Source organism: Hyaena hyaena, unplaced genomic scaffold (genome assembly GCF_003009895.1).
Source record: "Hyaena hyaena isolate Hyena2069 unplaced genomic scaffold, ASM300989v1 scaffold_267, whole genome shotgun sequence".
Taxonomy (NCBI): Eukaryota; Metazoa; Chordata; class Mammalia; order Carnivora; family Hyaenidae; genus Hyaena; species Hyaena hyaena.
This window is the reverse complement of record NW_024080903.1, coordinates 1,941,109-1,953,113: the sequence shown is the minus strand read 5'-3', so window position 1 is coordinate 1,953,113 and position 12,005 is coordinate 1,941,109. Positions and strand designations below refer to the sequence as shown.

The following is a 12,005-nucleotide window of genomic DNA, read 5'->3' as shown; positions in this document are numbered from 1 at the left end:
TTTGTTGCCATTTCAACAATTTTCACAGCACCTTCACCAGCAGTAGATTCCATCTCAAAAAACCAATGCCTCTGCTCATCTGTGAGAAGAAACTCTCCACTGGGTCATGAGAGGAAGCATGAGACGGCAGCAACTCAGTCCCACCTTCAGGCTCTACTTCTCACTCTATTGCTATTTCCACCACATCTGCAGTTACTTCCTCCCCGGAAGTTCTGAACCCCTCAATGTCGTCCACGAGGGCTGCAGTCAACTGCTTCCAAACTCCTGTTAATGTTGATATTTTGACCTCTTTCCATGAATTATGAATTTTTTAAAAAATGTTAATCCCACTGTAGTTAACATACAGTATCTATTGGCATCAGGTATACAATATAGAGATCCAACAGTTCTACACATTTCTCGGTGCTCATCAAGTGCCTTCATCCCCTTCACCTGTTTCACCCATCACCCCACCCACCTCCCCTCTGGAAACCACCAGTGTGTTCTCTACAGTCCAGAGTCTTTGGGGCACCTGGCTGGCTCAGCTGGACGAGCATGTGACTCTTGATATGGGATTCTGAGTTTGAGCCCCATGTTGGGTGCAGAGACTAAACTTTTTTTTTAAGGAGTATTTTGTGTTTTTTTCCCTTTTTTCATTTGTTTTGTTTCTTAAGCTCCACACATGAGTGAAATTATGTGGTATTTGTCTTTCTCTGACTGGTTTATCTCACTTACCATTATATTCTCTAGATCCACCCATGTTGTTGCAAAAGGCAATATTTTGTTCTTTTTAATAGCTGAAAAACATTCCTATGTATGTATGTATATAAGATCACATCTTCCTTATCCATTCATCTATCAATGGACACTTGGGCTGCTTTCATAGTTTGCTATTGTACATAGTGCTGCCATAAATATAAGATAAATGAATTAGCGTTTTCATATTCTTTGGGTAAGTTCCCACTAGAGCGATTCCTGGATCACGAGGTAGTTCTACTTTTAATTTTTTGAGGAACCTCCTTACTGTCTTCCACAGTGGCTGCACCACTTTGCATTCTCACCAACAGTGCATGAGGGTTCCTTTTTCTCCACCTCACCAATAGCTGTTGTTTCTTGTTTTTGATTCTAGCCATTCTGACCTCATTGTGGCTCTGATTTGCATTTCCCTAATAATGAGTGATGTTGTGCATCTTTTCATGTGTGTGCTGGCTATCTGGATATCTTTTTTGGAGAAATGTCTGTTCACGTCTTCTCGTTTTTTTATTGGATTGTTTCTTGGGTGTTGAGTTTTGTATAAGTTCCTTATATATTTTGGACACTAATGCTTTTTGGATCTGTTGTTTGCAAATATATTCTCCCATTCAGTAGGTTGTCTTCAGTTTTGTTGGTTGTTTCCTTTGCTGTGCAGAAGCCTTTTGATGTAGTCCTAATATATTTTTTTTTTTTTTGCTTTTGTTTCCCTTGCCTCAGGAAACATATCTAGAAAGATGTTGCTATGACCAATATTAGAGAAATTACTGCCTGTGTTCTCTTCTAGGATTTTTATAATTTCAGGTCTCACACTTAGGTTCTTAATCCATATTGAGTTTATTTTTGTGCGTGGTTTAAGAAAGTGGTCCAGTTTTCCCAACACCAAAGAAGAGATTGTCTTTTTTCCCATTGCATTTGCTTTCCTCCTTTGAAGATTAATTGACCATATTAATGTGGGCTTATTTCTGGACTTTCTATTCTGTTCCATTGATCTATGTGTCTATTTTTGTGTCAGTAACATACTGTTTTGATTACTACAGTTTTGTAATGTAACTCGAAGTCTGGAGTTTTGATACCTCCAGATTTCCTTTTTCAAGATTGTTTTGGCTATCTATTCAGAGTCTTTTGTAGTTCCATACAAATTTTAGATTGTTTGTTCTAGTTATGTGAAACGAGCTGTTGGTATCGTGATAGGGATTCCGTTAGATATGTAGATTGCTTTAGGTAGTATAGACATTTAACAGTATTTGTTCTTCCAATCCACAAGCAAAAAATGTATTTTTTGCGCATCATCTTCAATTCCTTTTATCAATGTTTCATAGTTTTCAGAGTACAGGTCTTTCACCTCGTTGGTTAAGTTTATTCCTAGGTATTTTATTGAGGGGGGGGGACACAAAGTTTTTAAATGTTTTATTCATTTTTGAGAGTGCAAGCAGGGGAAGGGCAGAGAGAGGGAGAGAGAGAATTTGAAGTGGGCTCTTTGCTGATAGCAAGACCAATGTGGGCCTTGAACTCATGACCTGCGAGATCATGACTTAAGTCGGAGACAGAGCTTAACTGACTGAGCCAGCCAGGTGCCCTAAATCACAAATGTTCTCAATGGTATTTAGAAGGTTAAATCCTTCCCAGAAGGTTCTCTATTTTCTTTGCCCACATCCATCAGAAGAATCACTATCTATGGCAGATAGAGCCTTACAAAGTGTATTTCTTAAAAAGATCTGAAAGTTGGAATTACTCCTTGGTCCATGGTCTACAGAACGGATGCTGTGTTAGCAGCCAGGAAAACAACACTAATCTTATTGCACATCTCCATCAGAGTTCTTGGGTGGCCAGGTGCATTGTCAATGAAGAGCAATATTTTTAAAAATAATCTTTTTTTCGGTGGTAGTTCTCAACAGTGGATTTAAAATATTTAATGAACCATGTTGTAAATAGGTATGTTGTCATCCAGGTGTTGCTGCATTTCTAGAGCTCAGGCAGAGCACATATAGCACAATACTTAAGGGTTTTCAGAGAGGACAATGAGCGTAGGCTTCAAAGTCGCCAGGTACTTTAGCACCTAACAAGAGAATGAGCCCTTCCTTTGAAGTGTGAAGCCAGGCATTGACTTCTCCTCTCCAGCTTAAAGTCCTGGATGGCATATTATTCCAACAGAAGACTGCTTCATCTACACTGAAAACCTGTTGGTTGGTAGCCACCTTCGTTAATTATCTTAGCTAGATCTTCTGGATAATTTTCTGCAGCTTCTACATCAGCACTCACTGCTTCATCTTATACTTGTATGTTGTCAAGATGACTTCTTTCCTTAAGCCCCAGGAACCAACCTGAGCTTCAAAATTTTCCTCTGTAGCTTCCTCACCTCTCTCAGCCTTCATAGAACCGACAAGAGTTGGGACCTTGCTCTGGATTAGACTTTGGCTTAAGGAAATGTTGTCGCTGGTTTCATCCTCTAACCAGACCAAACTTTCTCTGTACCAGCAATAAGTCTGTTTTGCTTTTATAACATTTGTGAGTTCATTGGAGCAGAACTTTTTAACTTTCTTCCAAAACTTTCCTTTGCATTCACAACTGGACTGTTTGGCACAAAGACATCTAACTTTTGGCCTATCTCAGCTTTCAACATGCCTTCCTCACTAACCTTTGCCATTCTAACTTTTGATTTAAAGTGAGAGTCGTGCAAATCTTCCTTTCACTGAGAGGCCACTGTGGGCCTATTCCAATATTGTGGAAATAGGGAGGCTGGAAGACAGTGAGAGAAATGGCCAGTGGGTGGAAGGGTCAGAGTACACACATTAACCAATGAAGTTCCCCATCTTATACTGTAATGGAACCCACGTGTGTGCCCAGTACACAGCAGACACAATCACTGAGACACCAAGTATGCAGTCAGGAAAGAGTTTATTGGAGAGGCAGCCAAACAGAGAGATGGGAGAAAAACCTTCCAATCCATCTCCCTAAAGGAGCAGTTGCAGAAATGTAAAGGCACACAAAAGGGTCTGGGCAAAAAGTTGCATCTGTGTGGATTATCGGCAGTCTCTCTTTGGTTATTGGTTTCAATATGGGCACAGTTCGTGGAGCTCCAAAACAATTACAAAAGTTACATCAAACATCTCTAATCACAGATCACCACAACAAATACACTAATGAAAGAGTCTGGACTATTGTGATAATTACCAAAATATGAAAGACTGGAAGTGAGCAAATGCTGCTGGAAAAATGGTGCCGACAGACTTGCCACAGACCTTTAATGTGTAAAAAGTGAAGTGTCTGTGAAGTGCAATAAAACGAAGTGTGCCTACAGATAGACAGATAAAAGATAGAGGTAAAATTAGCCTAAACAACATATGGTTTGGTTTGGCATATTTTTGCATTTTATGTTCATGGAATTATATACCTTTTGTAGTCTTTGGTGACCTGCTTCCTCTAAGTTTACTACTGTGTGAGATTCACGCCAGTGTGTATGTGGAGGCACACCCATTCATCTTTACAGCTATATGTGTCAATAAGTACACCTAAGTTTATCTATTTTTCTGCCATTGAATACTTGCATTTCTCTTAGTATAAGGTTGAGCATTGGCCACATTCACAGAGAGCATAAATTTGAGGGTTTCCCCCAAGAGTTCACCTCTGATCCTTTAGCAGGCTTGGACATAGAGATTTCTATAAGCAAACTCTCAGTACGAGGTGACAGGTTCTTTTCCCTCCTGACCATCTCCTACCCAAAGTGAGGAATTCTTGGGGCACCTGGGTGGCTCAGTCGGTTAAATGTCTGCCTTCAACTCAGGTTGTGATCTCACGGTTCATGAGTCCAAGCCTTGTGTCAGGCTCTCTACTGTCAGTGCAGAACACACTTTAGATCCTCTGTCTCCCTCTCTCTCTCTGCCCCTCCCCAACTCATTCATTTTCTCTGTCTCACAAATAAATAAAAGCTTTAGAGGGGTGCCTGGGTGGCTCAGTCGGTTGAGTGCCCAACTTCAGCTAAAGTCATGACCTCACAGTTCATGAGTTTGAACCCCATGTTGGGCTCTGTGCTGACAGCTCAGAGCCCGGAGCCTACTTTGGATTCTCTGTCTCCTCCTCTCTCTGCCCCTCACCCACTCCTGTTCTGTCTCTGTCTCTCCCAAAAAAGATAAACATTAAAAAAAATTTTTAAGTGAGGGGTTCTTTTGGAGCTCCTTTGCTTCTCTTGGGGTGGAGTGGAATATCCCTTTCTTCTCCAAAGGGAAGAGAATGTGCATGGAAATACACATCACTCCACAACTCCCTCCAGAGAAATGATGTCGCACTGTTCCCCCAAACATTTTCTCACTTTCTCTCATGTATCCTAAGGAGCAATGGACAAAGAATGTGTAAACTAGTCTTTCCTCTGCAAGACCTGAAGAAACCCAGTCTGGCCTCTTGCTTCGAAACATGTAAGCATTTTATTTTATTTTTAAAAAAAAATCTTTTTAAGCTTATTTATTTTGAGAGAAAGACAACACGAGTCAGGGAGTGGCAGAGAGAGAGCCCCAACCAGGCTCCACGCTGTCAGTGAAGAGCCTGACGTTGGGCTGGATCCCATGAACTGTGAGATCATGTCCTGAGCCGAAATCAAGAGTCAGATGCTCAACTGACTAAGCCACCCAGACGCCCCTGAAACATGTAAGCTTTTTAAACCATTTATTCTCAGTTTAGGGCCTCTGCTGAAATCTGAGAGTGAGGAAACTCTCACTTTAACATTGTTTTACATTTCACTTAAAACATTTCTTCTTTTAAAAATGCAAATTCCTCTGTAAGAGTTAAAAGGCTTTCTAGTAATTTTTCATTAGTAACAATTAGTTCAGTCAAATTGCTCTCTTCCTCAACTCAGGCCAGATGCTCTGAAGGAAGGGGCACTCTATTTGGACACATGTATCCTTTCACAATTAGGACACACAGGGACACCCGCTCCCTCCAAATATCTGTCTTACTCTTGAGGATTCCAGAAAGCATTACTTAATGCTTATGTTTAGTCATTTTTTAAATGAAGAACTCAATTTCTAAAGATAAAATGGAACTCAAGCAATTTGATTCACTCAGAACGATTTGGCCCACTTATTTCCATTTTCTAGATGATCAGATACACTTTGAATGACTGAAAGGCAAGATGAGGAGCTTTGGTCAAATAACCAGTTTTTCTTGACTGTATTGGTGGCTTTTCAATTCAGTCTATGAGTCCACTTTCAGCAAAATCAAAGACAACAAGACAACTACAGACTGATATGTTTTTTGAATTAGACATAAAATCTTCAAAAAATACTAGCAAACTTACTCCAGCAACATATTTTTAAAAATTAACATGACCAAAGAGGATTTATCATAGGAATGAAAATTTGGTTTTACAAAAGTCAATGGAGTACGCCATATTAAGAGAATAAAAGGCAAAAGCCACATGATCATCTCAACAGATGTATAGATTTCATTTCACAAAACCTAAAAACTTTTCATAATAAACAAAACAAAAAACTCTCAACAAAATAGGAATAGAAGAGAATTTCCACAACCTCATAAAGGGCATTTGTGAAAAACCCACAGCAAACATCATACATAATGGTATGAGTCTGAACGCTTTCTGCCTACGATCAGAACAAGACAAGATGACTGCTCTTGCCACTTCTATTCAACATTGTGCTGCACATCCTAGCCAGGGCAGTTAGGCAAGAAAAAAAAAAACATCCTGACCCTTTCATAGATGGCACCAAAAGCGAAGAAGGAAGCCCCTGCTCTTCCCAAAGCCAAAGCCAAAGCAAAGGCTTTGAAGGCCAGGAAAGCAGTGCTGAAAGGTGTCCAGTCATAAAAAAAAAAAAATGATCTGCACGTCACCTACATTCCGACGGCCCAAGACACTGCATCTCCTAGAACAGCCTAAGTATCTTCAAAAGAGCTCCCAGGAGAAACAATCTTGACTACTATGCCATCATCAAGCTCCCCCTGACTACCAAGTCAGCCACCAAGAAAACAGAAGACAACAACACTCTTGTATTCATTGTGAATGTCAAGGCCAACAAGCACCAGATCAAACAGGCTGTGAAGAAGCTCTAAGACATTGACATGGACAAGGTCAACACTCTGATCAGGCCCGATGGAGAAAAGAAAGCAGATGTTCAACTGGCTCCTGACTATGACCCTTTGGATATTGCCAACAAAATTGGGATCATCTAAACTGAGTCCAGCTGGCTAAATACAAACATAAATTTTTTTCACACACACACACACACACACACACACACACACACACACACACAAATACATCCCGACTGAAAAAGAAATAAAACTGTCCTTGTTTTCAGATGGCAAGATCTTATATATGGAAAATCCTAAGGAATCCAAATAAAAAACTATTCCAAGTAATGAATGGTTAACAAGATCAGTATAGAAAAACCAATATTTCTGGGCACCTGGGTGGTTCAGTAGGTTAAGCGTCTGGCTTAGGCTCAGGTCACGGTCTCATGGTTCGTGAGTTCTAGCCCCACATTGGGCTCTCTGCTTTCAGCACAGAGCCCACTTTGGATCCTCTGTACCCCTTGCTCTCTGCCCCTCCCCAACGCTGGAGCACATGCAAGCTCTTAAAAATAAACAAACATTAGAAAATAATAATAATCAATTGTATTTTTCTTTTTTTTTTTTTAATGTTTTATTTATTTCTAGGAGAGAGAGAGGGAGACAGCATGAGCAGGGGAGGGTCAGAGAGAGAGGGAGTCACAGACTGAAGCAGGCTCCAGGCTCTGAGCTGGCAGTCAGCACAGAGCCCGACGCGGGGCCCGAACCCACAAACCGCGAGATCATGACCTAAGCGAAAGTCGGACGCTTAACCGACTAAGCCATCCAGGTGCCCCAATCAATTGTATTTCTATACCCTAGTTATGACTAATCTGAAAATATTTAAAATAACAATTCCATTTAAATATCATCAAAAAAGAATAAAATACTTAGGAATAAATTTTACCTTCCCCTTAAAAAACGTACAAGATGTTGGGGCGCCTGGGTGGCTTAGGTCATGATCTCGCGGTTCGTGGGTTCGAGCCCCGTGTTGGGCTCTGTGCTGACTGCCAGCTCAGAGCCTGGAGTCTGTTTCAGTCTGTGACTCCCTCTCTCTCTGACCCTCCCCTGCTCACGCTGTCTCTCTCCCTCTCCTAGAAATAAATAAAACATTAAAAAAAAAAAAAAGTACAAGATGTGAACACTGGTAAATATAAAACTTATAGAAATAAAGAAGACCTAAATAAATGGAAAGACATCCTATATCCATGGAAGACTTAACATTGTCAAGATGGCAATATGGTACTCTCTAAGTTGGTATAAAGAGTTAGCACAATCTCTATCAAAATCCTAGCTACTTTTTTTTTTTTTGCAGAAATTGACAAGCTAATCCTAAAGTTCATATAAAAATGCAAGGAACCCAGAACAGCCAAACCAATCATGAAAAGGAACAAAGTTGGAGGACTCACATGTCCTAATTTTAAGACTTACTACAAAGCTACACTAATCAAGACAGTGTGGTACTGACATAAGACTAGACATATAAACCAATGGAATAGAAATGAGAATCCAGAAGTATGTCCTTACATTTAAAGTCAAGTGATATTCTGGAACAGAACAGAAAACCCAGGAATGGACCCACAACTATACAGTCAATTAATCTTTGGTAAAGCAGGAGAGTACCTAAAGGAAAAAAGACGGTCTTTTCAGTAAATGGAAATGGGAGAACTGGACAGTAATGTGCACAAGAATGAAACTGTACCACTTTCTTACACCAAACACAGAAGTAAATTCAGAATGGAAGAAAGACCTGAATGTGAGACAGGAAATCATCAAAATCCTAGAGGAGAAAATAGGCAAAAACCTGTTTGATCTCAGTCAGAGCAACTTCTTTCTAGATACATCGACAGAGGCAAGGGAAACCAAAGCAAAAATGAACTATTGGGACCTCATCAAGATAAAAATTTTCTGCATAGCACAGGAAATAATCAACAACTAAAAGGCAGCCTATGGAATGAGAGAAGATATTTGCAAGTGACATATCTGGCAAAGGATTAGTAATCCAAAATCTATAAAGAACTCATCAAACTTGGGGTGCCTGGGTGGCTCAGTTGGTTAAGCATCCAGCTTTGTCTCAGGTCATGATCTCATGGCTTGTGAGTTCGAGCCCCACATCGGGCTCTGTACTGACAGCTTCAGATTCTGTGTTTCCCTCTCTCTATACCCTTCCCCTGGTCATGCTCTATCTCTGTCTCTCAAAAATAAGTATTAAAAACATTTACTAAAAAAAAAAAAAAAAAAAAAAAAAAAAACAAAAAAAAATAAAAAAAAAAAAAAAAAAAAATCCAGTTAAGAAGTGGGCAGAAGACACAATTAAGACTTTTTTTTCCCCCAGAGAAGACATCCAGATAGCTAACAGACACATGAAAAGATGCTCACATCACACCTGTCAGAACGGCTAAAACTAACAACACAAGCAACAGCAGATGTTGGTGGGAATGTGCAGAAAGGGGAACCCTCTTGCTCTCTTGGTGGGTATGCAAACTGGTGCAGCCACTTTGGAAAATAGTATGGAGGGTCCTCAAAAGTTAAAAGTACAACTACCCGACAACCCAGCAATTGGACTACTGGGTCCTTACCCAAAGGATACAAAAATGCTGATTCGAAGAGACACACGCACCCCACTGTTTATAGCAGCACTATCAACAATAGCCAAAGTATGGAAAGAGCCCAAATGTCTATCAACTGATGAAAGGATAAAGATGAGATGTGGTGGGATGTGTCTCAAGGTTCATGAGCCTGAATCCCATGTTGGGCTCCATATTGACAGTGTGGCACCTGCTTGGGATTCTCTTTCCCTCTCTCTCTGCCCCTCACTCTCCTCCACTCACACATATGCATGTGTACGCATTCTCTCTTTCTCAAGATGTGCTATATGTTTATATAACAGACTATTAACTCAGCCATCAAAGGAATGAAATCTTGCCATTTGCAATGATGTGGATGGAGCTACAGTGTATTATGCTAAGTGAAATAATTCAGAGAAAGACAAATACCATGATTTAACTCATATGTGCCATTTAAGAAACAAAATAGATGAACATACGGGAAGGGGGAACAAACCAGAAGAGAATCTTTAAAATAGAGAGAACAGGGTTGCTGGAGGAACATGGGTGAGGGATGGGCTAGATGGGTGATTGGCATTAAAGAGGGCATTTGTCATGTTGAGTAGTAGGTATTACGAGGTAAGTGACGAATCACTAAATTATACTCCTGAAAACAATATTACACTAAATGTTAATTAACCAGAATTTAAGTAAAAATTTGAAGACAAAATATACTATTTAAAACTATTTTCAATTAGGGCCACCCATTGGCGGTAGCAAATGAAAATTTTGATGATCAAGCTTAAAACCTATGAACACGTAAACTGTTCATACTCAAATAAAGAAAACAATGGAAAATTTTTAAAAAAGCACAGAGGTTCCAACCTGCTTTGGTTATGTTGAAAAAGATACTTAAACACTTGGGGTTTGGTTTCTTCATCCAGTCATTTCCTCTGGGAATAATAACCATGGCAAAATTATCTCACAGGGCTGTTGTGTGCATCCATGTTACCACACGTGCAGAGTACTGTGAAGAGTGCCTGGCACATCATATCGTGTTTGTTAGTATGGAAAATAAAAATATTGAAAAATTTAAAAATAAAATAAAAAAATAAAGTCAATTGATTTTCAGTAAGGGTGCCAAGGCAATTTGATAGGGAAAGAATACTTCCAATAAATGGTAGCAGAACAACTGGATAGCCACATCCAAAAGAATGAAGTTGGATACCTGACACTATACACCAAAGTTAACTCAAAGTGGTCATAGACCTAAATGTAAAAACTAATGGGGCACCTGGCTGGCTCAGTCTGTGGAGCAACCCTTGATCTCCAGGTCTTGAGTTCAAGTTCCACATTGGTTTAGAGCTTACTTTAAAAAAAAAACAAACACACATAAAAAGTTAAAATTATAAAACTCTTAGAAGGAAAAAAATATTCACAACCTTAAGTGAGGCAATGGTTTCTTAGAAATGATACCAAAAGCAGAAACAACAAAATTGATTAATTGGACTTAATAAAAATTTAAAACTTTTGTGCTGCAAATGATATCAGTTAAAAGTAAAACGTCAATGAACAAAATGGGAAAAATATTTTTAAATCATAGATCTAATGAAACTCTTAAAACTCAATAATAAGGGACACCCGGGTGGCTCAGTCAGGTAAGCATGTGACTCTTGATTTCCACTCAGGTCATGATCTCATAGTTCATGAGAGATGGAGCCCCTTGTTGGGACGTGCACTCAGAGCGCAGAGCCTGCCTGCTCTCTCTCTCCCTCCCTCTCTCTCTTGCAAAATAAACTTTTTAAAAAATTTATTTTAATGTTTTATTTATTTCTGAGAGAGAGGGAGGGAGAGAGAGAGCAGGGGAGGGTCAGAGAGAGAGGGAGACACAGAATCTGAAACAGGCTCCAGGCTCTGTCAGCACAGAGCCTGATGCGGGGCTCAAACCCACAAACTGTGAGATCATGACCTGAGCCGAAGTCGGACACAACCGACTGAGCCATCCAGGTGCCCCTGCAAGATAAATAAACTTTTAAAAACTCAATAATAAAGTAATCCATTTTTTTAAGTGGGCAAAGGATATGAACAGATATTTCTCCAAATGGAGAAAAAGTGCATGAAATGATACTCTCTATTGCTACCCATTAGGGAAATGCACGTCAAAACAACAGTATCACTTCGCATCTACCAGGATGTCATAATAAAAAATACACAAATAACACGTGTAGGCAAAGATGTGGAGACCTCACACCCCTCACACATTGCTGTTGGAAATGTTAAAAGGGGCAGCCACTTTTGAAAACACTTCGCAATGTCACAAAATGTTAAGCATAGTTACTATATGACCAAGCCATTCTACTCATATATGGCCAGAGAAATGAAAACTTATATCCATACAAAAATTTATACACAGACGTCCATAGCAGAATTATTCACAACAGCCAAACAGGGGAAACAACCCAAACTTTAATTAGCTGATAGATAAATAAAACGCAGTATATCCATACGATGGAATATCGACCAGCAATAAAAAGGAACTAATCCTGATGCCTGCTACAATATGAACCTTAAGATCATTATGCTAAACGAAAGCAGTCACAGGGGCTCCTGGGTGGCTCCGTTGAGTGTCCAACTTCAGCTCAGCTCATGATCTCATGGTTCCTGGGTTCAAGC

General features: G+C 39.8%; 1 pseudogene; it reads left to right on the top strand.

Annotated features, from left to right (window-relative positions):
* The first annotated feature begins 5,918 nt into the window (after positions 1-5,918).
* LOC120240946 lies at positions 5,919-7,205 on the top strand (annotated as a pseudogene).
* Positions 7,206-12,005: the final 4,800 nt, after the last annotated feature.